The sequence below is a fragment of the Cetorhinus maximus genome, chromosome X, assembly GCF_964194155.1.
Source record: "Cetorhinus maximus chromosome X, sCetMax3.hap1.1, whole genome shotgun sequence".
In the NCBI taxonomy this organism is placed as follows: Eukaryota; Metazoa; Chordata; class Chondrichthyes; order Lamniformes; family Cetorhinidae; genus Cetorhinus; species Cetorhinus maximus.
This window is the reverse complement of record NC_135917.1, coordinates 12,164,666-12,190,293: the sequence shown is the minus strand read 5'-3', so window position 1 is coordinate 12,190,293 and position 25,628 is coordinate 12,164,666.

Here is a 25,628-nt window from a genome sequence, read left to right as displayed (position 1 = left end):
TTTTATTGGTACTGGCTACTCCAGTGCCCAAACCAAGACACATCCCTCTCCTCATCAGTTAGATCCTTATGCCCCTTTAAGGAAACATCCAACTTAGACAGGAGTGGTTACGCATTCGATGCGTGGGATATTTTACCTTTTATAGTTCATTGAGTTGGCAGTTGATACACATTTCCCTAACCTCCCGTGATGCAGTGCACTTTTGGCATATTTGAACTGCATAATATCCTTTGAAGTTCCCGTTCTTGTACAAAACACTTACTAAACAAGTCAACCTGTAATTATTTCTGCATCCACAAGGAATGAGAAGGCAGGTATTCAACATTTTCCACCTCTTTGGCAGGCTCCACACATTGGGATGATACAATTTGTGACTTGGTGCAAATTTTGTTCATCACAAGACTGGTTAACATGTGACAATTTCAGAGTCACTTTGAAACTGGAATCTCTACTTGCCGCCACTACCCAGGGCCCAAGTCTGCTGCCTGAGCAGATTTAATCTTTTCATTGTCAGCTCACTGCTTAAAGAGGTTTTCACTGATGGAATGAGCAGCTGACTGTAAGGGGTCTCAGTAATCTCAGTTCCAGCAGTGTCAATGTCATTCTCAATGAGCATCAGCCGATCGCATTAAAACTCCCCCGAGTTATGCACTAAATTATCAAACTAATTTAAAGATGTGTCAGGTCTTCATGGGGATAGTGTAGAGCGAGCTTTACTCTGTATCTAACCCCGTGCTGTACCTGTCCTGGGAGTGTTTGATGGGGACGGTGTAGAGGGAGCTTTATTCTGTATCTAACCCCGTGCTGTACCTGTCCTGGGAGTGTATGATGGGGACAGTGTAGAGGGAGCTTTACTCTGTATCTAACCCCGTGCTGTACCTGTCCTAGGAGTGTTTGATGGGGACGGTGTAGAGGGAGCTTTACTCTGTATCTAACCCCGTGCTGTACCTGTCCTAGGAGTGTTTGATGGGGACAGTGTAGAGGGAGCTTTACTCTGTATCTAACCCCGTGCTGTACCTGTCCTGGGAATACGTCATGATAAGGTGCCACATCAAAGGTTATTGTGGAAAATAAAAGCTCATGGTGTAGGGGGTAACATATTAGCCTGGATAGAAGATTGGCTGTCTGGCAGAGTATGCATAAACATGTCCATTTCTGATTGGCAGGATGTGACTAGTGGAGACTTGGATGAGTGGTGTGAAGGCATGGTAGCTAAATTTGCAGATGACACAAAGATAGGTAGGAAAGTATGTTGTGAAGAGGACATGAGGAGGATGCAGATGGATATAGATAGATTGAGTGAGTGGGCAAAAATCTGGCAGATGGAGTATAATGTGGGAAAATGTGAAGCTGTTCACTTTGGCAGGAAGAATAAAAAAGCAGAGTATTACTTAAACAGAGAATGACTGCAGAATTCCATGGTGCAGAGGGCTCTACATGTTCTGGTACATGAGTCACAAAAAGTTAGTATGCAGTTACGGTAAGCAATTAAGAAGTATAATGGAATGTGATCCTTTATTAGGAGAGGAATTGAACATAAAAGTAAGGATGTTATGCTTCAGTTATACAGGGCATTGGTGAGACCGCATCTCGAATACTGTGTGCAGATTTGGTCTCTTATTCAAGGAAGGATGTAAATATGTTGGGGGTAGTTCAGAGGAGGTTTACTAGATTGATACCTGGAATGAGCGGGTTGTCTCATGAGGAAAGGTTGGACAGACTGGGCTTGTTTCCACTGGAGTTTAGAAGAGTGAGGGGTGATTTGATTGAAGTATATAAGATCCTGAACGGTCTTGACAAGGCGGACGTGGAAAGGATGTTTCCTCTTGTGGGTGAGTCCGGAACTAGGGGGCACTGTTTTAAAATTAGGGGTCGCCCTTTTAGGACAGAGATGAGGAGAATTTTTTTCACTCAGAGGGTTGTGCGACTTTGGAACTCTCTGCCTCAGAAGGTGGTGGAGACGGGGTCATTGAATATCTCAATTCGGAGATAGATAGTTTATTGTTAGGCAAGGGAATCAAAGGTTATCGGGGTTAGATGGGAATGTGGAAATCGAAACACAAACAGATCAGCCACGATCTTATTGAATGGCGGAGCAGGCTCGAGGGGCCGAATGGCCTAATCCTGCTCCTATTTCATATGTTCGTGTGTTCATATGAGGTTATAGATTGTGGTTGATTACAATTCTGCTGCTGAGGGCCACAGCGCCTCATGGATGCCCAGTTTTGAGCTGCTAGATCTGATATTCATCTGGCCCATCTAGCCTGGTACTATAAGGGCCACACAACATGATGGAGGGTATCCTCAATGTGAAGATGGGACTTCATCTCCACAATGACTGTGCAGTGCTCACTCCTACCGATACTGTCATGGACAGATGCATCTGCAGCAGGCAGGTTGGTGAGGATGAGGTTAAGTATGTTTTTCCCTCTTGTTGGTTCCCTCATCACCTGCCGCAGACCCAGTCTAGCAGCTATGTCCTTTAGGACTCGGCCAGCGTGGTCAGTAGTGGTGCTACCGAGCCACTCTTGGTGATGGACATTGAAGTCCCCCACCCAGAGTACATTCTGCACCCTTGCCACCCTCAGTGCTTCCTCCAAATGATGTTCAACATGGACGAGCACTGATTCATCAGCTGAGGGAGGGTGGTAGGTGATAACCAGCTCCGATTTGACCTGATACCATGAGACTATGCCAGGACAGGAGTCAAGGAATCCCAGGGCATCTCCCTCCCAACTGTATACCACTGTGCCACCACCTCTGCTGGGTCTGTCCTGCCGGTGGGACAGGATATACCCAGGGATGGTGATGGTGGTGTCTGGGACATTATCTGTAAGGTATGATTTGGTGAGCATGAGTATGTCAGGCTGTTGCTTGACCAATCTGTGGGACAGCTCTCCCAATTTTGGCACAAGATCCCAGATGTTAGTAAGGAGGACTTTTGGGCAGGGGGTTCTTTTATCATGTCCTAATCTGATGTTTAAGTTGCAGTTAAGATGGTCATTAATTGCGATCCATTTTTTCCGTTCTGGTGTTATGGTGCAATTGAACAGTTCGTAAGGACATTACAGGCAGAAGCTGAGAGTCACATCTGTTGACATGGGAATGGAGATGGGTGCAGTGCAGGCGAGGTAAGGGTGGTGGGTCCGATCCCAGAAGAACGACTGTCAGTCAGTGGTCACTTCACCACCTTCTGATAACTTTGCTGATATCAGCTTTTAATCACAAAATTAATTGAGTTCGCTTGGGGCTCGCATGAGCTAGACAGCCTGGGAAAAAGTGACAAGGAACTGGAATCGCTACAGTGTGTGTGTGTGTCAGAGGGTGGGGAGTTGGATGGGGTACAGAGTGTGTGAGAGGTTGGGGAGTTGGATGGGGTACAGTGTGTGTGTGTGAGAGGGTGGGGAGTTGGATGGGGTACAGTGTGTGTGGTGGAGAGGGTACGGAGTTGGGTGGGGTACACTGTGTGTGTGTGAGAGGGTGGGGAGTTGGATGGGGTATAGTGTGTGTGAGAGGGTGGGGAGTTGGATGGGGTACAGTGTGTGTGTGAGAGGGTGGGGAGTTGGATGGGGTACAGTGTGTGTGTGAGAGGGTGGGGAGTTGGATGGGGTACAGTGTGTGTGTGAGAGGGTGGGGAGTTGGATGGGGCACAGTGTGTGTGTGAGAGGGTGGGGAGTTGGATGGGGTACAGTGTGCGTGTGAGAGGGTGGGGAGTTGGATGGGGCACAGTGTGTGTGTGAGAGGGTGGGGAGTTGGATGGGGTACAGTGTGTGTGTGAGGGTGGGGAGTTGGATGGGGTACAGTGTGTGTGTGAGAGGGTGGGGAGTTGGATGGGGTACAGTGTGTGTGTGAGAGGGTGGGGAGTTGGATGGGGTACAGTGTGTGAGAGAGGGTGGGGAGTTGTATGGGGTAGAGTGTGTGTGTGTGTGGGGAGTTGGATGGGGTTCATTGTGTGTATGTGTGTGGGGAGTTGGATGGGGTACAGTGTGTGAGTGAGAGGGTGGGGAGTTGGATGGGGTACAGTGTGTGTGAGAGGGTGGGGAGTTGGATGGGGTACAGCGTGTGTGTGAGAGGGTGGGGAGTTGGATGGGGTACAGTGTGTGTGAGAGGGTGGGGAGTTGGATGTGGTACAGTGTGTGTGAGAGGGTGGGGATTTGGATGGGGTAGAGTGTGTGTGTGAGAGGGTGGGGAGTTGTATGGGGTACAGTGTGTGTGAGAGAGGTTGGGGAGTTGGATGGGGTACAGTGTGTGTGTGAGAGAGGGTGGTGAGTTGGGTGGGGTACAGTGTGTGTGAGAGAGGGTGGGGAGTTGGATGGGGTACAGTGTGTGTGTGAGAGGGTGGGGAGTTGTATGGGGTACAGTGTGTGTGTGAGAGATGTTGGGGAGTTGGATGGGGTACAGTGTGTGTGTGAGTGGGTGGGGAGTTGGATGGGGTACAGTGTGTGTGTGTGAGTGGGTGGGGTGTTGGATGGGGTACAGTGTGTGTAAGAGATGTTGGGGAGTTGGATGGGGTACAGTGTGTGTGTGAGTGGGTGGGGAGTTGGATGGGGTACAGTGTGTGTGTGAGAGAGGGTGGGGAGTTGGATGGGGTACAGTGTGTGTGTGAGAGGGTGAGGGTGTTGAATGTATTGAGGCATCATTGAGACCCAAATCTGAACTGTTGTGTGTTCTATTGTGGCCTTTTATGGATATAAAAGAATGAATTTCCCAATGATCATTCAGGCATATTTGTGACCTCTGCTCTTGATGTGAGAGGGGGTGGCTGGATGAAGTCAGAGTAGGTGGCTGGCCGATCTGCATGCTTCTTCCTGGAATTTAAGGCCAGTTCAAATGGAATAGATTCCTGACTGATTCATACTCTGTACCCCCATGAGGTTGAAGTTGGAACCCCTTTCCTGAAATATGGGTCAATTGTTTTCTATGATGTATAATTAATAATATCTGTGCTTCAGGAGAAAATGCTTTCCTTTCAGTCATTAAAACCTGGGAACAAGCTGGAGTCAAATATAGAACTAAGTTAAGTCGGCCCTCCTAATTCTGCCATAAATAATTAAGGGAGTGAAACCACAGATTTATTTCTATTGCTTATGAAGTATTGTTTGATATCTATCCCTGACTCAAGCACGCAGTATTTATTGACTCTTATTTGATCTTCCTAGTGTTGTTCAGCTCGATTGACAAGTGGACCTTTAATTGAATATTAATGGAAGTGTTAATCAGGCAAGGCATTAATCCAGATGTGCAACTGCCATATCTGGCTTTGGATGGTTCCAGGCTGGATACCAATCCTGACAGCTCTCTCTCTATTAGACAATAACCCTTTTACATAGTTGAAGGAGCATCTGGTTTGGTGCAACAGCCTGCATTTAATTAACCCGACCAGATTACAGTCTTTTGCAGGACAAGATTGAATGAAAGAGGAATGCTCTTTGTGAATATGAATCACCATTGTGACACTCAAGTGCAAATTCAACTTAATGGAACTTGAACACAAGCTGCTCTTTATGTTGTAAGGGTTTGTTTAATGTACACAGAGTGTGATGCATCATTAAGGAGAAATTATACTTTATCAAATGGAAGGATGATGTAGATTCAACTCATTTGAAATACAGTCTCAAAGGTGGAATGAATGAGAAATGCCACTTGGGAAGCAGGTAACCCAATTCAAATGTCCAATCTCTTGTCCAGATTTCAGAATTTGGCTTTGTAATAATAAGAATGTGTTCAGGGCTCAAAAGCAAAGGAAAGGGAGCAAAGCAAAGAAAAGCCTAACACGCTCACAGTTAATGGCATCCATTCCGCATCAATCATTTTACCATATCTTTCAAGAATATCAGGAGCAACACCGCATGAAAAAAAGAGTATAACGAGGCTCCAAACTCCAAGCATGCACAGAGGAGGCAGAGGACTTGTTGTCACAGAGAGGCAGGGGGCAGACACTGACGCACGACCCCCACACACTCAAGATACTGGCTTTGAGTCAAATACCCACAGCCCAGGGTTTAACACTGTCCATCCTCTCACCCTAGCAATGGAGGGAAATTTACAAACTGTGACCAAGTGTGAGGTGGAGTGAAATGTGGAAATTACGTTTGAGTGTGTGATGGAGGGAAACGTACAAATTGTACTCAAGTGTGAGATGGAGTGAAATGTGGAAATTATGTTTGAGTGTGTGATGGAGGGAAACGTACAAATTGTACTCAAGTGTGAGATGGAGTGAACTGTACAAATTATGATTGAGTGTGAGACGGAGTGAAATGTTTAAACGTTGAACTAATATAAGGAATGCAATGTATAAACTGCCATCGACTGGAAATGCAGTGAAATGTAGAAATTGTGATCCAGTGTGAGGCAAAGTGAAATGTACAAATTATGTTTGAGTGTATGATAGAGTGAAATGTACAAATTGTGACCAAGTGTGAGATGGAGTGAAATGTACAAATTATGATTGAGTGTGAGATGGAGTGAAATGTACAAATTATGAATGAGTGTGAGATGGAGTGAAATGTACAAATTATGATTGAGTGTGAGATGGAGTGAAATGTACAAATTATGAATGAGTGTGAGATGGAGTGAAATGTACAAATTATGATTGAGTGTGAGATGGAGTGAAATGTTTAAACGTTGATCTAATATAAGGAATGCAATGTATAAACTGCCATCGACTGGAAATGCAGTGAAATGTAGAAATTGTGATCCAGTGTGAGGCAAAGTGAAATGTACAAATTATGTTTGAGTGTATGATAGAGTGAAATGTACAAATTGTGACCAAGTGTGAGATGGAGTGAAATGTACAAATTGTGATCGAGTGTGAGATGGAGTGAAATATGTAAACTGTGATCGAATGTGCGATGGACTGAAATATACAAATTGTGAGTGAGTGTGAGATAGAGTGAAATGTACAAATTGTGATCGAGTGTGAGATGGAGTGAAATATGTAAACTGTGATCGAATGTGCGATGGACTGAAATATACAAATTGTGATTGAGTGTGAGATAGAGTGAAATGTACAAATTGTGATCGAGTGTGAGATGGAGTGAAATGTACAAATTGTAATCGAGTGTGAGATGGAGTGAAATATGTAAACTGTGATCGAGTGTGACATGGAGTGAAATGTACAAATTGTGATCCAGTTTGAGATGGAGTGAAATGTACAAATTATGAATCAGTGTGAGATGGAATTTAACGTATAAATAATGATTGAGTGTGAGATGGAGTGAAATGTTTAAACGTTGATCTAATATAAGGAATGAAATGTATAAACTGCCATCTACTGGAAATGCAGTGAAATGTAGACATTGTGATCCAGTGTGAGGCAAAGTAAAATGCAGAAATTTTGATTGAGTATGAGATGGAGTGAAATGTACAAATTGTGACCGAGTGTGAGATGGAGTCAAATGTACAAATTATGATCGAGTGTGAGATGGAGTGAAATGTACAAATTATGATCGAGTGTGAGATGGAGTGAAATGTACAAATTGTGATCGAGTGTGGGATGGAGTCAAATGTACAAATTATGATCGAGTGTGAGATGGAGTGAACTGTACAAATTATGTTTGAGTGTGAGATGGAGTGAAATGTACAAATTATGATTCAGTGTGAGATGGAGTGAAATGTACAAATTGTGATCGAGTGTGAGATGGAGTGAAATGTACAAATTGTGATCGAGTGTGAGATGGAGTGAAATGTACAAATTGTGACCGGGTATGAGATGGAGTGAAATGTACAAATTGTGATCGAGTGTGAGATGGAGTGAAATGTACAAATTGTGACCGGGTATGAGATGGAGTGAAATGTACAAATTGTGATCGGGTGTGAGATGGAGTTAAATGTATATATTAGGTTTGAGTGTGAAATGGAGTGAATTTTACAAACTATTTTTGAGTGTGAGATAGAGTGAAATGTTCAAATTATGATTGAGTGTGAGATGGAGTGAAATGCACACACTGTCACCGAGTGTGAGATAGAGTGAAATGTACAAATTGTGATCAAGTGCGAGGTGGAGTGAAATGTGCAAATTGTGATCGAGCGTGAGATGGAGTGAAATGTGCAAATTATGATTGAGTGCGAGATGGAGTGAAATGTACAAACTATGTTTGAGTGTGAGATGGAGAGAAATGTACAAATTATTATTGAGTGTGAGATGGAGTGAAATGTACAAATTATGATCGAGTGTGAGATGGAGTGAAACGTACAAACTATGTTTGAGTGTGAGCTGGAGTGAAATGTACAAATTATGTTTGAGTGTGAGATGGAGTGAAATGTACAAATTATGATTGAGTGTGAGATGGAGTGAAATGTACAAATTATCATTGAGTGTGAGATGGAGTGAAATGTCTAAACGTTTATCTAATATAAGGAATGAAATGTATAAACTGCCATCGACTGGAAATGCAGTGAAATGTAGACATTGTGATCCAGTGTGTGATGGAGAGAAATGTACAAATTGTGATCGAGTGTGAGATGGAGTGAAATGTACAAATTGTGACCGAGTGTGAGATGGAGTGAAATGTACAAATTGTAATCGAGTGTGAGATGGAGTGAAATGTGCAAACAGTGACCGATTATGAGATGGACTGAAATGTATAATCTCTGATCATCAGTGATATGGAGTGAAATTTTAAAACTATGATTGAGTGCAAAGTGGATTAAAATGTACAAATTGTGATCGAGTGTGTGATGGAGTGAAATGTGCAACTGTGATCGAGTGTGAGATGGAGTGAAATGTGCAAATTGTGATCGAGTGTGAGGTGGAGTGAAATGTACAAATTACGATTGAATGTGAGATGGAGTGAAATGTACAAATTATGTTTAATTGTGAGATGGAGTGAAATGTACAAATTATGATCGAGTGTGAGATGGAGTGAAATGTTTAAACGTTGATCTAATATAAGGAATGAAATGTATAAACTGCCATCTACTGGAAATGCACTGAAATGTAGAAATTGTGATCCAGTGTGTGATGGAGAGAAATGTATAAATTGTGATCAAGTGTGGGATGGAGAAAAATGTACAAATTATGATTGAGTGTGAGATGGAGTGAAATATACAAATTATGATTGAGTGTGAGATGGAGAGAAATGTACAAATTATGATTGAGTGTGAGATGGAGTGAAATGTACAAATTATGATTGAGTGTGAGATGGAGTGAAATGTACAAATTATGATTGAGTGTGAGTTGGAGTGAAATATACAAATTATGATTGAGTGTGAGATGGAGAGAAATGTACAAATTATGATTGAGTGTGAGATGGAGTGAAATGTACAAATTATGATTGAGTGTGAGTTGGAGTGAAATGTACAAATTATGATTGAGTTTGAGATGGAGTGAAATGTACAAATTGTGATCCAGTGTGAGATGGAGTGAAATGTACAAATTGTGATCGAGTGTGAGATGGCGTGAAATGTACAAATTGTGATCGAGTGTGAGATGGAGTGAAATGCATAAACTGTGATCCAGTGTAAGATGGAGTCAAATGTACAGATTGTGATCGAGTGTGAGATGGAGTGAAATGTACAAATTATGATTGAGTGTGAGATAGAGTGAAAAGTACAAATTGTGATCGAGTGTGAGATGGAGTGAAATGTACAAATTGTGACTGAGTGTGAGATGGAGTGAAATGTAAAAATTGTGATCGAGTGTGAGGCAAAGTGAAATGTAGAAATTTTGATTGAGTGTATGATAGAGTGAAATGTACAAATTGTGACAGGGTGTGAGATGGAGTGAAATGTACAAATTGTGATCCAGTGTGAGATGGAGTGAAATTTATAAATTGTGACCAAGTGTGAGATGGAGTGAAATGTACAAATTGTGTCTGAGTGTATGATAGAGTGAAATGTACAAATTGTGATCGAGTGTGTGATGGAGTTAAACGTACAAATAGTGATCTAGTCTGAAATGTGCAAATTGTGATTGAGTGTGAGATGTAGTGAAATATACATACAGCGATCGAGTGTGAGATGGAGGATATTTACAAACTGTGATCGAGTGTGAGGTGGAGTGAAATGTGCAAACTGTGACCGAGTGTGAGATGGAGTGAAATGTTCAAATTGTGATTGAGTGTGAGAAGCAGTGAAATGTACAAATTATGACAGAGTGTGAGATTGAGTGAAATGTATAAATTATGATTGAGTGATGGAGTTAAATGTTCAAATAATGATTGAGTGTGAAATGTGCAAATTGTGATCGAGCGTGACATGGAGTGAAATGTGCAAACTGTGACCAAGTGTGAGATGGAGTGAAATGTATAAATTTTGACTGAATGCAAGATGGAGTGAAATGTACAAATTATGTTTGAGTGTGAGATGGAGTGAAATGTACAAATTGTGCTCAAGTGTGAGATGGAGTGAAATGTACAAATTGTGATCAAGTGTGAGATGGAGTGAAATGTGCAAACTGTGACCCAGTGTGAGATGGAGTGAAATGTATAAATTTTGACTGAATGTGAGATGGAGTGAAATGTACAAATTATGATTGAGTGTGAGATGGAGTGAAATGCACAAACTATGTTTGACTGTGAGATGGAATGAAATGTACAAATTGTGATTGACTGTGAGATGGAGTGAAATGTACAAATAATGATTGAGTTTGAGATGGAGTGAAATGCACAAACTATGTTTGAGTGTGAGATGGAATGAAATGTACAAATTATGATTGAGTGTGAGATGGAGTGAAATGTACAAATAATGATTGAGTGTGAGATGGAGTGAAATGTTTAAACGTTGATCTAATATAAGGAATGCAATGTATAAACTGCCATCGACTGGAAATGCAGTGAAATGTAGACATTGTGATCCAGGGTGAGGCAAAGTGAAATGTAGAAATTTTGATTGAGTGTGAGATGGAGTGAAATGTACAAATTATGACAGAGTGTGAGATTGAGTGAAATGTATAAATTATGATTGAGTGTGAGATGGAGAGAAATGTACAAATTATGATTCAGTGTGAGACGGAGAGAAATGTACAAATTATGACTGAGTGTGAGATGGAGTGAAATGTACAAATTGTGATCGAGTGTGAGATGGAGTGAAATGTACAAATTATGATTGAGTGTGAGATGGAGTGAAATGTACAGATTGTGATTGAGTGTGAGATGGAGTGAAATGTACACATTATGATTGAATGTGAGTTGGAGTGAAATGTACAAATTATGATTAAGTGTGAGATGGAGTGAAATGTATAAATTTTGACTGAATGTGAGATGGAGTGAAATGTACAAATTGTGACCGAGTGTGAGATGGTGTGAAATGTACAAATTGTGATCGAGTGTGAGGTGGAGTGAAATGTACAAATTGTGACCGAGTGTGAGATGGAGTGAAATGTACAAATTGTGACCAAGTTTGAGATGGAGTGAAATGTACAAATTATGTTTGAGTGTATGATAGAGTGAAATGTACAAATTGTGATCGAGTGTGAGATGGTGTTAAACGTACAAATAGTGATTTAGTCTGAAATGTGCAAATTGTGATTGAGTGTGAGATGTAGTGAAATGTACAAACTGCGATCGAGTGTTTGATGGAGTGAAATGTACAAATTGTGATCAAGTGTGAGATGTAGTGAAATGTACAAACTGCGATCGAGTGTGAGATGTAATGAAATGTACAAACTGCGATCGAGTGTGAGATGTAGTGAAATGTACAAACTGCGATTGAGTGTGAGATGGACTGAAATGTAAAAATTGTGATCGAGTGTGAGATGTAGTGAAATGTACAAACTGCGATCAAGTGTGTGATGGAGTGAAATGTACAAATTGTGACCAAGTTTGAGATGGAGTGAAATGTTACAAATTATGTTTGAGTGTATGATAGTGTGAAATGTACAAATTGTGATCGAGTGTGAGATGGAGTTAAACGTACAAATAGTGATTTAGTCTGAAATGTGCAAATTGTGATTGAGTGTGAGATGTAGTGAAATGTACAAACTGCGATCGAGTGTTTGATGGAGTGAAATGTACAAATTGTGATCAAATGTGAGATGTAGTGAAATGTACAAACTGCGATCGAGTGTGAGATGTAGTGAAATGTACAAACTGCGATTGAGTGTGAGATGGAGTGAAGTGTACAAATTATGATTGAGTGTGAGATGGAGTGAATTGTACAAATTATGAATGAGTGTGAGATGTTGTGAAATCTACAAACTGTGATCAAGTGTGAGATGGAGTGAAATGTACAAATTGCGATCAAGTGTGAGATGGAGTGAAATGTACAAATTGTGATCGAGTGTGAGATGGGTTGAAATGTACAATTTGTGATCGCGTGTGAGATGGAGTGACATGTACAAATTATTATTGAGTGTGAGATTGAGTGAAATGTACAAATTGTGATCGAGTGTGAGATGAGGTGAAAGAAACAATTTGTGATCGAGTGTGAGATGGAGTGAAATGTACAAATTATGATTGAGTGTGAGATGTAGTGAAATGTACAAACTGTGATCGAATGTGTGATGGAGTGAAATGTACAAATTGTGATCAAATGTGAGATGGTGTGAAATGTACAAATTATGTTTGATTGTGAGATGGTGTGAAATGTACAAATTATGATTGATTGTGAGATGGAGAGAAATGTACAAATTATGATTGAGAGTGTGATGGAGTGAAATGTACAAATTATTATTGAGTGTGAGATGGAGTGAAATGTACAAATTATGATTGAGTGTGAGATGGAGTGAAATGTACAAATTATGATTCAGTTTGAGATGGAGTGAAATGTACAAATTATGATTGATTGTGAGCTGGAGTGAAATGTGCAAATTATTATTGAGTGTAAGATGGAGTGAAATGTACAAATTATGTTTGAGAGTGAGATGGAGTGAAATGTACAAATTATGTTTCAGTGTGAGATGGAGTGAAATGTACAAATTATGATTGAGTGTGAGATGGAGTGAAATGTTTAAACGTTGATCTTATATAAGGAATGAAATATATAAACTGCCATCGACTGGAAATGCAGTGAAATGTAGAAATTGTGATCCAATGTGAGGTGTATTGAAATGTAAAAATTGTAATCGAGTGTGAGATGAAGTGAAATATACAAATTGTGATCGATTGTGAGATGGAATGAAATGTGCAAACTGTGATCAAGTGTGAGATGGAGTGAAATGTCTAAATTGTGATTTACTTTGAAATTCATCATGCTGTCACAGACGCTACTGTCCATGATAATATTGGTAGGAGTGGCACCACTCAGCCGTTGAGGAGACATGTTTCCCTTTTCAACAATGAGTTTTCTGTCCATCCTGCTTCACTGCCTCCAAGTTACCCTTCGATTCCGACACCATCCAAATTTGGAAAACTCTCACCGTTCCTTCATTGTCGCTGGGTCAAAATCCTGGAACTCCCTCCCTAACAGCACTGTGGGTGTACCTACACCACATGGACTGTAGCGGATCAAGAAGTTAGCTCACCACCACCTTCTCAAGGGCAAACAGGGATGGGCAATAAATGCTGCACTAGCCAGCAACGCTCACATCCCATAAATGAATTTTCAAAATCCCACGAAGCCTGAGGCAACGATCCTGCTGACTTGAATCACCCACTCTAACCCAACTTTCGCTGTCTCACGCGCTCACATTTAATACCACATCCTGACTGATTGAAATATTTTGCTCACTCCCAACACCATTTAATATCCCACCCAGTATAAACCCACTCCCCCCCTCACTCCCCACACCCTTTAATATCCCTCCCAGTCTAATCCCACTCTCCCCCTCACTCCACACACCCTTTAATATCCCACCCAGTCTAAACCAACTCACCCCCTCACTCCCCACACCCTTTAATATCCCACCCAGTCTAATCCCGCTTTCCCCCTCACTCCCCGCGCCCTTTAATATCCCACCCAGACTAATCCCACTCTCCCCCTCACTCCCCTCACCATTTAATATACCACAAAGTCTAATGCCACTCTCCCCTCACTCCCCACATCCTTTAATATCCCTCCCAGTCTAATCCCACTCTCCCCCTCACTCCTCACACCCTTTAATATGCCACCCAGTCTAATCCAGCTCTCCCCCTCAATCCCCGCATCCTTTAATATCCCACCCAGACTAATCCCACTCTCCCCCTCACTCCCCACACCCTTTAATATCCCACCCAGTCAAATTCCACTCTCCCCCTCACTCCCCGCACCCTTTAATATCCCATCCAGTCTAATCCCATCTCCCCCTCACTCCCCGCACACTTTAATATCGCACTCTATCTAATCCCACTTTCCATTAACTCCCCACACCCTTTAATATCCCACCCAGTCTAATCCCACTCTCCCCCTCTCTCACCACATCCTTTAATATCCCACCCAGTCTAATCCCACTCACTCCCCACAACCTTTAATATCCCACCCAGTCTAATCCCACTCTCCACCCTCACTCCCCACACCCTTTAATATCCCACCCAGTCTAATCCCACTCTCCCCCTCACTCCCTGCACCCTTTAATATCCCACCCAGACTAATCCCACTCTCCCCCTCACTCCCCACACCCTTTAATATCCCACCCAGTCTAATCCCACAATCCCCCTCACTCCCCACACCCTTTAATATCACACCCAGTCTAATCCCACACCCCCACTCACTCCCCACACCCTTTAATATCCCACTCAGTCAAATCCCACTCTCCCTCTTACTCCCCGCACCCTTTCATATCCCACCCAGTCTAATCCCACTCTCCTCACTCCCCACAACCTTTAATATCCCAGCCAGTCTAATCCCACTCTCCCCCTCACTCCCCACACAATTTAATATCCCACATAGTCTAATCCCACTCTCCCCTCACTCCCCACAACCTTTAATATCCCACCCAGTCTAAACCCACTTTTCCCTCACTCCCCACACTCTTTAATGTACCACCCAGTCTAATCCCACTCTCCCCCTCACTCCCCACACCCTTTAATATCCCTCCCAGTCTAATACCACTCTCCCCCTCACTCCCCACACCCTTTATATTTCCCACCAAGTCTAATCCCACTCTCCCCCTCACTCCCCGCACCCTTTAATATCACACCCAGTCTAATCCCACTCTCCCCCTCACTCCCCGCACCCTTTAATATCCCACCCAGTCTAATCCTACACTCCAATCACTCCCCAAATCATTTAATATCCCACCCAGTCTAATCCCAATCTCCACCACACTCCCCACAAAGTTTAGTATCCCACCCAGTCTAATCCCACTCGCCCCCTCACTTCCCGTAACCTTTAATATCCCACCCAGTCTACTGCCACTCACCCCTCACTCCCCACACCCTTAAATATCCCACCCAGTCTAATCCCATCTCCCCCTCACTCCCCGCACCCTTTAATATCCCACCCCGTCTAATCCCACTTTCCATTCACTCCCCACACGCTTAAATATTCCACCCAGTCTAATCCCACACTCCCCCTCGCTCACCACACCCTTTAATAACCCACCCAGTCTAAACCCATTCTCCCCCTCACTCCCCACACCTTTTAATATCCCACCCAGTCTAATCCCACTCTCCCCCTCACTCCCCAAACCCTTTAAATTACCTCCCAGTGTAATCCCACTCTCTCCCTCACTCCCCACACCCTTCAATATCCAACCCAGTCTAATCCCACTCTCTCCCTCACTCCCCGCACCCTTTAATATACCACCCAGTCTAATCCCATCTCCCCCTCACTCCCCGCACCCTTTAATATCCCACCCTGTCTAATCCCACTTTCCATTCACTCCCCACACCCTTTAATATTCCACCCAGTCTAATCCCACTCACTCCCCACACCCTTTAATAACCCACCCAGTCTAAACCCATTCTCCCCATCACTCCTCACACCTTTTAATATCCCACCCAGTCTTATCCCACTCTCCCCCTCACTCCCCACACCCTTTAAATTCCCACCCAGTGTAAACCCACTCTCTCCCTCACTCCCCACACCCTTCAATATACCACCCAGTCTAATCCCACTCTCTCCCTCACTCCCCCCACCCTTTAATATCCCACCCAGTCTAATCCCACTCTCCCCCTCGCTCCCCACATCCTTTAATATCCCACCCAGTCTAATCCCACTCACTCCCCACACCCTTTAATATCCCACCAAGTCTAATACCGCTCTCCCCCTCACCCCCTACACCCTTTAGTATACCACCCAGTCTAATCCCACTCTCACCCTACTCCCCACACCCGTTAATATCCCAACCAGTCTAATCCCACTCTCTTTCTCACTCCCCGCACCCTTTAATATCCCACCCAGTAGAATCCCACTCAATCCCCACAACCTTTAATATCCCACCAAGTCTAATACTGCTCTCCCCCTCCCACCCTACACCCTTTAGTATCCCATCCAGTCTAATCCCACTTTCCATTCACTCCCCACACCCTTTAATATCCCACCCAGTCTAATCCCACAGTCCCCCTCACTCCCCTCACCCTTTAATATACTACCCAGTCTAATCCCGCTCTCCCCCTCACTCCCCGCACCCTTAAATATACCACCCAGTATAATCCCACTCTCTTGTTCCCCCGCACCCATTAATATGCCACCCAGTCTAATCCCGCTCTCCCCCTCACTTCCTGCACCCTTTAATATACCACCCAGTCTAATCCCATCTCCCCCTCACTCCCCGCACCCTTTAATATCCCACCCTGTCTAATCCCACTTTCCATTCACTCCCCACACCCTTTAATATTCCACCCAGTCTAATCCCACTCTCTCCCTCGCTCACCACATCCTTTAATATCCCACCCAGTCTAATCACACTCACTCCCCACACCATTTAATAACCCACCCAGTCTAAACCCATTCTCCCCCTCACTCCCCACACCTTTTAATATCCCACCTAGTCTAATCCCACTCTCCCCCTCACTCCCCACACCCTTTAAATTCCCACCCAGTGTAATCCCACTCTCTCCCTCACTCCCCACACCCTTCAATATCCCACCCAGTCTAATCCCACTCTCTCCCTCACTCCCCGCACCCTTTAATATCCCACCCAGTCTAATCCCACTCTCCCCCTCGCTCCCCACATCCTTTAATATCCCACCCAGTCTAATCCCACTCACTCCCCACACCCTTTAATATCCCACCAAGTCTAATACCACTCTCTCCCTCACCCCCTACACCCTTTAGTATACCACCCAGACTAATCCTACCCTCACCCTACTCCCCACAACCTTTAATATCCCACCTAGTCTAATCCAGCTCTCTCCCTCACTCCCCGCACCCTTTAATATCCCACCCAGTCTAATCCCACTCTCCTCCTCGTTCCCCACACCCTTTAATATCCACCCAGTCTAATCCCACAATCCCCCTCGCTTTCCACATCCTTTAATATCCCACCCAATCTTATCCCACTCACTCGCCACAGCATTTAATATCCCACCCAGTCTAAACCCTCTCTCCCCCTCACTCCCCACACCTTTTAATATCCCACCCAGTCTAATCACACTCTCCCCCTCGCTCCCCGCACCCTTTAATATCCCACCCAGTCTAATCACACTCTCCCCCTCACTTACCGCACCCTTTAATATCCCACCCAGTCTAATCCCACTCTCCCCCTCACTCCCCACACCCTTAAATATCCCACCCAGTCTAATCCCACTCTCCCCCTCACTCCCCACAGCCTTTAATATACCACCCAGTCTAATCCCACTCTCCCCCTCACTCTCCGCACCATTTAATATCCCATCCAGTCTAATCACACTCTCCCCCTCACTCCCCGCACCATTTAATATCCCACCCAGTCTAATCCCACTGTTTTGATCCCCCCCACCCATTAATATGCCACCCAGTCTAATCCCGCTCTCCCCCTCACTCTCCGCACCCTTTAATATCCTACACTGTCTAATCCCACTTTCCATTCACTCCCCACACCCTTTAATATTCCAACCAAGCTAATCCCACTCTCCCCCTCGCTCACCACATCCTTTAATATCCCACCCAGTCAAATCACACTCACTCCCCGCACCCGTTAATAACCCACCCAGTCTAAACCCATTCTCCCCCTCACTCCCCACACCTTTTAATATCCCAACGAGTCTAATCCCACTCTCTCCCTCACTCCCCGCACCCTTTAATATCCCACCCAGTCTAATAACGCTCTCCCCATCCCCCCTACACCCTTTTGTATCCCACCCAGTCTAATCCCACTCTCCCCCTCACTCCCCGCACCCTTTTAATATCCTACCCAGTCTAATCCCACTCTCCCCCTCACTCTCCGCACCCTTTAATATCCCACCCTGTCTAATCCCCCTTTCCATTCACTCCCCACACCCTTTAATATCCCACCCAGTCTAATCCCACTCTCCCCCTCACTCCCCGCACCCTATAATATCCCACCCTGTCTAATCCCCCTTTCCATTCACTCCCCACACCCTTTAATATCACACCCAGTCTAATCCCACTCTCCCCCCTCACTCCCCACAACCTTTAATATCCCGCCCAGTCTAATCCCACTCTCCCCCTCGTTCCCGATACCCTTTAATATCCCAACCAGCCTATTCCCACTCTCCCCCTCACTCCCCACACCCTTTAATATCGCACCCAGTATAATCCCACTCCCCCACTCACTCACCACACCCTTTAATATCCTACCCACTCTAATCCCACTCTCCCCTTCACTCTCCGCACCCTTTAATATCCCACCCAGTCTAATCCCACTCTCCCCCTCATCCCCGCACCCTTGAATATCCCACCCAGTCTAATCCCTCTCTCCCCCTCGCTCCCCACATCCTTCAATATACCACTCAGTCTAATCCCACTCACTCCCCACACCCTTTAATATCCCACCAAGTCTAATAACGCTCTCCCCATCCCCCCTACACCCTTTAGTATCCCACCCAGTCTAATCCCACTCTCCCCCTCACTCCCCGCACCCTTTTAATATCCTACCCAGTCTAATCCCACTCTCCCCCTCACTCTCCGCACCTGTTAATATCCGACCCAGTCTAATCCCACACTCTTGATCCCCTGCACCCTTTAATATCCCACCCAGTCTAATCCCACTCTCCCCCTCACTCCCCACACCCTTTAATATCCCACCCAGTCTCTTCCCACTCTCCGCCTCCTCCCCACACCCTATAATATTCCACCCAATCCGATCCCACTGTGCCGCTCACTTTCCACACCCTTTAATACCACACTCAGTCAAATCCCACTCTCCCCCTCACTCCCCACACCCTTTACTATCCCGCCCAGTCTAAACCCACTCTCCCCCTCACTCCCCACACCCTTTAATATCCCTCCCAGTCTAATCCCACTCTCCCCCTCACTCCCCACACCCTTTTATATCCCACCCAGTCTAGTCCCACTCTCTCCCTCTCTCCCCACAACCTTTAATATCCCACCCAGTCTAATCCCACTCTCTCCCTCACTCCCCGCACCCTTTAATATCCCACCCAGTCTAATCCCACTCTCCCCCTCTCTCCCCACATCCTTTAATATCCCACCCAGTCTAATCCCACTCACTCCCCACACCCTTTAATATCCCAAGTCTAATACCGCTCTCACCCTCACCCCCTACACCCTTTAGTATCCCACCCAGACTAATCCCACCCGCCCCCTACTCCCCACACCCTTTAATATCCTACCCAGTCTAATCCCACTTTCCATTCACTCCCCACACCCTTTAATATCCCACCCAGTCTAATCCCACTCTCCCCCTCACTCCCCGCACCCTTTAATATCCCACCCAGTCTAATCCCACTCTCCCCCTCACTCCCCGCACCCTTTAATATCCTACCCAGTCTAACCCCACTCTCCACTTCACTCTCCGCACCCTTTAATATCCCACCCAGTCTAATCCCACTCTCCGCCTCCTCCCCACACCCTTTAATATCCCACCCAATCCGATCCCACTGTGCCGCTCACTTTCCACACCCTTTAATACCACACTCAGTCAAATCCCACTCTCCCCCTCACTCCCCGCTCCCTTTAATATCCCACCCAGTCTAATCCCACTCTCCCCCTCACTCCCCGCACCATTTAATATCCCACCCAGTCTAATCCCTCTCATCCACTCACTCCCCGCACCCTTTCATATCCCTCCCAGTCTAATCCCACTCTCCCCCTAGCTCCCCACATCCTATAATATCCCACCCAGTCTATTCCCTCTCACTCCCCACACCCTTTAATATCCCACCAAAACGAATACCGCTCTCCCCCTCACCCCCTACACCCTTTAGAATCCCACCCAGACTAATCCCACTCTCCCGCTCGTTCCCCACACCCTTTAATATCCCACCCAGTCTATTCCCACTCTCCCGCTCACTCCCCACACCCTTTAATATCCCACCCAGTCTAATCCCATCTCCCCCTCACTCCCCTCACCCTTGAATATCCCACCCTGTCTAATCCCACTTTCCATTCACTCCCCACATCCTTTAATATCCCACCCAGTCTAATCCCACTCTCTCCCTCACTCCCCACACCCTTTAATATCCCACCCAGTCTAATCCCACTCTCTCCCTCACTCCCCGCACCCTTTAATATCCCACCCAGTCTAATCCTACTCTCCCACTCACTCCCCACACCCTTTAATATACCACCAAGTCTAATCCTGCTCTCCCCCTCACCCCCTACACCCTTTAGTATCCCACCCAGACTAATCCCACTCACTCCCCCTCACTCCCCACACACCTTCATATCCCACCCAGTCTAATCCCACTTTCCATTCACTCCCCACACCCTTTAATATCCCACCTAGTCTAATCCCACTCTCCCCCTCACTCCCCGCACCATTTAATACCCCACCCAGTCTAATCCCACTCTCCCCCTCGCTCACCACATCCTTTAATATCGCACCCAGTCTAATCCCACTCACTCCCCCTCACTCCCCACCCCCTTTAATATCCCACCCAGTCTAATTCCGCACTCCCCCTCACTCCCCGCACCCTTTAATATCGCACCCAGTCTAATCCCATCTCCCCCTCACTCCCCGCATTCTTTAATATCCCACCCAGTCTAATCCCTCTCTCCCCCTCGCTCCCCACATCCTTTAATATACCACTCAGTCTAATCCCACTCACTCCCCACACCCTTTAATATCCCACCAAGTCTAATAACGCTCTCCCCATCCCCCCTACACCCTTTAGTATCCCACCCAGTCTAATCCCACTCTCCCCCTCACTCCCCGCACCCTTTTAATATCCTACCCAGTCTAATCCCACTCTCCCCCTCACTCTCCGCACCCTTTAATATCCCACCCAGTCTAATCCCACGCTCTTGATCCCCTGCACCCTTTAATATCCCACCCAGCCTAATCCCACTCTCCCACTCACTCCCCGCACCCTTTAATATCCCACCCTCTCTAATCCCCCTTTCCATTCACTCCCCACACCCTTTAATATCCAAACCAGTCTAATCCCACTCTCCCCTCACTCCCCACACCCTTTAATATCCCACCCAGTCTAATCCCACTCTCCCCCCTCAGTCCCCACACCCTTTAATATCCCACCCAGTCTAATCCAACTATCCCTCTCACTCCTCACACCCTTTAATATCCCACCCAGTCTATTCCCACTCTCCCCCTCGTTCCCGATACCCTTTAATATCCCACCCAGCCTATTCCCACTCTCCCCCTCACTCCCCACACCCTTTAATATCGCACCCAGTCTAATCCCACTCCCCCACTCACTCCCCACACCCTTTAATATCCCACCCAGTCTTATCCCACTCTCCCCCTCACTCCCCGCACCCTTGAATATCCCACCCAGTCTAATCCCTCTCTCCCCCTCGCTCCCCACATCCTTTAATATACCACTCAGTCTAATCCCACTCACTCCCCACACCCTTTAATATCCCACCAAGTCTAATAACGCTCTCCCCATCCCCTGCACCCTTTAGTATCACACCCAGTCTAATCCCACTCTCCCCCTCACTCCCCGCACCCTTTTAATATCCTACCCAGTCTAATCCCACTCTCCCCCTCACTCTCCGCACCCTTTAATATCCCACCCAGTCTAATCCCACGCTCTTGATCCCCTGCAACCTTTAATATCCCACCCAGTCTAATCCCACTCTCCCCCTCACTCCCTGCACCCTTTTAATATCCTACCCAGTTTAATCCCACTCTCCCCCTCACTCTCCGCACCCTTTAATATCCCACCCAGTCTAATCCCACGCTCTTGATCCCCTGCACCCTTTAATATCCCACCCAGTCTAATCCCACTCTCCGCCTCCTCCCCACACCCTTTAATATCCCACCCAATCCGATCCCACTGTGCCGCTCACTTTCCACACCCTTTAATACCACACTCAGTCAAATCCCACTCTCCCCCTCACTCCCCGCTCCCTTTAATATCCCACCCAGTCTAATCCCACTCTCCCCCTCACTCCCCGCACCATTTAATATCCCACCCAGTCTAATCCCTCTCATCCACTCACTCCCCGCACCCTTTCATATCCCTCCCAGTCTAATCCCACTCTCCCCCTAGCTCCCCACATCCTATAATATCCCACCCAGTCTATTCCCTCTCACTCCCCACACCCTTTAATATCCCACCAAAACGAATACCGCTCTCCCCCTCACCCCCTACACCCTTTAGAATCCCACCCAGACTAATCCCACTCTCCCGCTCGTTCCCCACACCCTTTAATATCCCACCCAGTCTATTCCCACTCTCCCGCTCACTCCCCACACCCTTTAATATCCCACCCAGTCTAATCCCATCTCCCCCTCACTCCCCTCACCCTTGAATATCCCACCCTGTCTAATCCCACTTTCCATTCACTCCCCACATCCTTTAATATCCCACCCAGTCTAATCCCACTCTCTCCCTCACTCCCCACACCCTTTAATATCCCACCCAGTCTAATCCCACTCTCTCCCTCACTCCCCGCACCCTTTAATATCCCACCCAGTCTAATCCTACTCTCCCACTCACTCCCCACACCCTTTAATATACCACCAAGTCTAATCCTGCTCTCCCCCTCACCCCCTACACCCTTTAGTATCCCACCCAGACTAATCCCACTCACTCCCCCTCACTCCCCACACACCTTCATATCCCACCCAGTCTAATCCCACTTTCCATTCACTCCCCACACCCTTTAATATCCCACCTAGTCTAATCCCACTCTCCCCCTCACTCCCCGCACCATTTAATACCCCACCCAGTCTAATCCCACTCTCCCCCTCGCTCACCACATCCTTTAATATCGCACCCAGTCTAATCCCACTCACTCCCCCTCACTCCCCACCCCCTTTAATATCCCACCCAGTCTAATTCCGCACTCCCCCTCACTCCCCGCACCCTTTAATATCGCACCCAGTCTAATCCCATCTCCCCCTCACTCCCCGCATTCTTTAATATCCCACCCAGTCTAATCCCTCTCTCCCCCTCGCTCCCCACATCCTTTAATATACCACTCAGTCTAATCCCACTCACTCCCCACACCCTTTAATATCCCACCAAGTCTAATAACGCTCTCCCCATCCCCCCTACACCCTTTAGTATCCCACCCAGTCTAATCCCACTCTCCCCCTCACTCCCCGCACCCTTTTAATATCCTACCCAGTCTAATCCCACTCTCCCCCTCACTCTCCGCACCCTTTAATATCCCACCCAGTCTAATCCCACGCTCTTGATCCCCTGCACCCTTTAATATCCCACCCAGCCTAATCCCACTCTCCCACTCACTCCCCGCACCCTTTAATATCCCACCCTCTCTAATCCCCCTTTCCATTCACTCCCCACACCCTTTAATATCCAAACCAGTCTAATCCCACTCTCCCCTCACTCCCCACACCCTTTAATATCCCACCCAGTCTAATCCCACTCTCCCCCCTCAGTCCCCACACCCTTTAATATCCCACCCAGTCTAATCCAACTATCCCTCTCACTCCTCACACCCTTTAATATCCCACCCAGTCTATTCCCACTCTCCCCCTCGTTCCCGATACCCTTTAATATCCCACCCAGCCTATTCCCACTCTCCCCCTCACTCCCCACACCCTTTAATATCGCACCCAGTCTAATCCCACTCCCCCACTCACTCCCCACACCCTTTAATATCCCACCCAGTCTTATCCCACTCTCCCCCTCACTCCCCGCACCCTTGAATATCCCACCCAGTCTAATCCCTCTCTCCCCCTCGCTCCCCACATCCTTTAATATACCACTCAGTCTAATCCCACTCACTCCCCACACCCTTTAATATCCCACCAAGTCTAATAACGCTCTCCCCATCCCCTGCACCCTTTAGTATCACACCCAGTCTAATCCCACTCTCCCCCTCACTCCCCGCACCCTTTTAATATCCTACCCAGTCTAATCCCACTCTCCCCCTCACTCTCCGCACCCTTTAATATCCCACCCAGTCTAATCCCACGCTCTTGATCCCCTGCAACCTTTAATATCCCACCCAGTCTAATCCCACTCTCCCCCTCACTCCCTGCACCCTTTTAATATCCTACCCAGTTTAATCCCACTCTCCCCCTCACTCTCCGCACCCTTTAATATCCCACCCAGTCTAATCCCACGCTCTTGATCCCCTGCACCCTTTAATATCCCACCCAGTCTAATCCCACTCTCCCCCTCACTCCCCGCACCCTTTAATATCCCACCCTGTCTAATCCCCCTTTCCATTCACTCCCCACACCCTTTAATATCCCACCCAGTCTAATCCCACTCTCCCCTCACTCCCCACACCATTTCATATCCCACCCAGTCTAATCCCACTCTCCCCCCTCACTCCCCACACCCTTTAATATCCCACCCAGTCTAATCCAACTATCCCTCTCACTCCCCGCACCCTTTAATATCCCACCCAGTCTATTCCCACTCTCCCCCTCGCTCCCGATACCCTTTAATATCCCACCCAGCCTATTCCCACTCTCCCCCTCACTCCCCACACCTTTTAATATCGCACCCAGTCTAATCCCACTCCCCTACTCACTCCCCACACCCTTTAATATCCTAACCAGTCTAATCCCACTCACCCCCTCACTCCCCACACCCTTTAATATCCCACCCAGTCTAATCCCACTCTCCCCTTCACTCTCCGCACCCTTTAATATCCCACCCAGTCTAATCCCACTCTCCCCCTCACTCCCCGCACCCTTTAATATCCCACCCAGTCTAATCCCACTCTCCCCTTCACTCTCCGCACCCTTTAATATCCCACACAGTCTAATCCCACTCTCCCCCTCACTCCCCGCACCCTTTAATATCCCACCCAGTCTAATCCCACTCTCCCCCTCATTACCCAGACCCTTTAATATCCCACCCAGTCTAATCCCAATCTCCCCCTCACTCCCCACACCCTTGAATATCCCACCCAATCTAATCCCACTCTCCTCACTCCCCACAACCTTTAATATCCACCCAATCCGATCCCACTGTCCTGCTCACTTTCCACACCCTTTAATACCCCACTCAGTCAAATCCCACTCTCCCCCTCACTCCCCACACCCTTTAATAACGCTCCCAATCTAATCCCACTCTCCCCCCCTCGCTCCCCGCACCGTTTCATATCCCACCCAGTCTAATCCCACTCTCATCCTCACTCCCCACACCCTTTAATATCCCACCCAGTCTATTCCCACTCTCCCGCTCACTCCCCACACCCTTTAATATCCCACCCTGTCTAATCCCACTTTCCATTCACTCCCCACACCCTTTAATATCCCACCCAGTCTAATCCCACTCTCTCCCTCACTCCCCACACCCTTTAATATCCCA